This window comes from Tupaia chinensis, unplaced genomic scaffold (assembly GCF_000334495.1).
Source record: "Tupaia chinensis unplaced genomic scaffold, TupChi_1.0 Scaffold148297_1, whole genome shotgun sequence".
Classification (NCBI taxonomy): domain Eukaryota; kingdom Metazoa; phylum Chordata; class Mammalia; order Scandentia; family Tupaiidae; genus Tupaia; species Tupaia belangeri.
This window is the reverse complement of record NW_006208148.1, coordinates 1,523-4,369: the sequence shown is the minus strand read 5'-3', so window position 1 is coordinate 4,369 and position 2,847 is coordinate 1,523.

Here is a 2,847-nt window from a genome sequence, read left to right as displayed (position 1 = left end):
TAAGCCACTGGGTCTGGGATGTGAACTGCGGTCGACTACGTGGGAATCCAGCGACATAGCCATTACACTACCTGCTGGTCCCCAAGCCTATCTGTTATAGCAAGTCACTTTTATTAGCAGTTTGTAATCAAAGAATGTGCTGATGAAAGATTTCCCGTCAAGATTTCATTTCAAATTCTGCAATGACAAGTAGCCTTTGTATATCTGAAAAAAATAGATGAAAATCATAAGTATAAAATTATTTACTTCAGAAGCACAGAACATATATTTTCTGTAATCATTGTTTTGGAATTCCAAGTAAATATTTTAAATACTCTGTGATGCTTCTGTTTTTAGATATTTTACAGCCAGTGTGTGCAGATGAGCAGGGCTGCAGCCTGTGATATGGACAGTGGAGAAGTGTGTGTCACTCACTCAGGGCTTCCTGTGTGGAAAGAGATCAAGGACTAGGGAACCCACTCTGCAGAGTCAAGGTCTCCTGTGCCCAGGTACTGCCTGGCTGTGAGGTGAGGGACTGAGATGCTATGGCAGTGTGGGGACCACAGTAGTCAGTGACAGACAGGAGTGGTGGGTTCCCCCCAGGTACTGTTGGCTGTGAGGTGAGGGACTGGAATGCTATGGTGGTGTGGGGACCACGGTAGTCAGGAACAGAGGGATAGAAGTGGTGGGCTCACCTAGGTTCTTGGGACACCCATTTCTGGTTGTCCCAAAACCTTCTCCTTGGACTCCTGATTCTCCTCTGCAGGATGGTTGCTGGTACAGAGTGGGGGCCTGGGCTGGAGACAGTGAAGTGCACCCCAGGCCTTATTCCTTCTCTCTCACTTTTAGTTTTTAAAACACTTCTGTGTGGTCCACTCCTTCTCTAAAACTGTACTTACTAAGTCTGTGCTTATAAACTCCAGATTCCTCTTTGTCCAGAATCATGAATAAAACACCTAATTTACTTCCTCCCATGGATGCCTCCTGAACGTGCCATGTTAAACCTGATCTAACCTAAAGTCTTGGTCTTCTTTCTTGACTTTGCTTCAGCCTCACCAGCTAAATACTGGGTCGTCTGAAAAGTCATCATGTATTTTTCTGTTTGTTTTGTTTTTTTTTTTTTCTGTGTAAAAATGAGTAATGACCTTTGCAACAACCCAATAATTGTACCATGCTCACCTCGCAACCATAGTCCAAACTCAGGGTCTTTCCTCCTCCTGTATCTCCCACTGCAAAGAATCCTTTACCACATGATGGAATTAAGGATGAACAATCCTCAAGCTTGCCAAATTAGCATATTGATCATTTCAAGCTGAAATCACCTGAGGAGTTATACCTGCAGAAAGGTCATTTGAAGGGTGTCCTTTCATACCAGGGTGAGATACAGTCTCTACTTCCAGAATTGAGGATTGGGTTGAATTGGAGATACAGTGAACCTGAACAAATAAACTCTCTAAGGTGGTGGATTCCTGCCTGGCTGACCTCAGTTCGAGTCCCAGACATGGTGGCTTGAAATCATGCTGCATGCATGTGTGTGCCCAAAATCCCCAGAGGAGACAGAGGAAAAGGGATTGTGGCATGGCCATCCCCCTGGGGGGAGGGATGATTTCTCACTTTCATTCACTCTTTCTCTCTCTGGCAAGTGCACGTGCACTAGAGCAAAAAAAAAAAAAACTTAAGAAAAAAGGAAAAGAAAACAAAAAACACCCCCCCTCCCCATCTTCCACAGCTTTATATGTCCCCATATCTCTGGATGACTTCCTTAGTATTTACTACCCTAGTCTTGAGATCCCTTTGTCCTGCCATTTCTTTAGGAGTGGATTGCTCTTTGTCTATGAAGAACAAAAGCACCTCACTGTGACCACTTCTTTGGACTTCAGTCCTTGTGGAGATACCCATATACTTGTGAAGCTAAGAGCATCTGTGCACTTCTCTCTTGTTCCTCTTTCTGGTGTGGGTTTGGTTCCTAGATTCCACGTGAAGAGACAGGAGGGCTAAGGTGACTAAGAACCCCTCAGATCAGGTAGGTTTATTCTTCCCGTTTGTAACTCCAACTTCTCCTCTTCATTCTCACAACTCCCCTACTGTCTGCCTCATTATTGATTTATCAAGATATCTAATTGGTCTCATGTTTTCCATGTCCAGACTTTTGTGCACATAAGTGTTGTCAGGTCCTGTTTCTGTGTCTCCCTAGAAGAACTCACAGAACTCCATGAGGCAGACTCTCTGAAGACCACAATATACAACAGGCACCAAGACCTTCACCATAGATGGCACCATTAGCTTGACCTTCCCTAGGCCCCACTACACAATATTTTCTTAGCAGTGAGGGTCTGAGGGCCTAGAGGTTTCCTCCCAGGAGCCAGGCAAGGTCAGACCTGTCTTTATAATGTGCAAATTCTGAGCATCCCACACCTGCTAGATCAACCTTTTTTTGTACCACAAGTTTTCATTTGTTTGGGATGAAAGCAAGGAATTGAGTTTGTAGGGTTGGAGTTCTTGGACAGTTATATTTTTGTCATGTGTTTTTCTGTTTTAGGGACAGTCACACTTTCCAGTTTACTTTCCCTAGAAGGCATTCTGATGGTTGTGTTGCAATAGGTCACTATGATTTTCATTTGCACTCTTATGAAATGGCTTATTCGTGTACTTAATCTTCCTTCTGTATATTCTCCTAAGTGAAATTCCTCCCAGTGTCCTTTGTCTATTCTGACATAGATTATTTGTTTATTTTAGATGTTTTTAGTGCATTATGAGGATTTTTTTTTGGAGAGGTTTTTGCTATAGGGCATGTGCGCTCACCAGAAAGACAGAGAGAGACAGAGATATAGAAAGCGAGAAATCACCCTCCAGGGGGGATGGCCACAC